This window comes from Myotis davidii, unplaced genomic scaffold, assembly GCF_000327345.1.
Source record: "Myotis davidii unplaced genomic scaffold, ASM32734v1 scaffold2584, whole genome shotgun sequence".
In the NCBI taxonomy this organism is placed as follows: domain Eukaryota; kingdom Metazoa; phylum Chordata; class Mammalia; order Chiroptera; family Vespertilionidae; genus Myotis; species Myotis davidii.
In genome coordinates this window covers 87427-87766 of record NW_006295103.1, presented here as the reverse complement: position 1 = coordinate 87766, position 340 = coordinate 87427, and positions in this window count along the sequence as shown.

Below are 340 nucleotides of genomic sequence, written 5' to 3'. Positions count from 1 at the left end.
CCCCCCGGGGCTCCAGCCGGCTTTCCTGGAGACCCCGCTCAGATCCAGGGTCTCTTCCTCCCTTGTCAGCAGCCGCTCCCCGGCCACACAGACGTGATTACAGGGCGGCTGGAGGCCAAGCCGGCTGCGGTTTTGCTCGGAAATCCAGGGAATGCACGGTCAGGGGGGAGGAGGGACCCACAGACTTCACACTCCACAGCCAGGAGCACCTGGGACTCAGCGTGGGAGTGACACAGGAAGTCGGGGGACCACAGAGGAGAGGGCGAGGGTGGGAGGCCGGGCAGCTCTGATTGGGGAACAGTGCTGGGGGAGTCCGTCCACCTGTGGGCTCATCCACCTA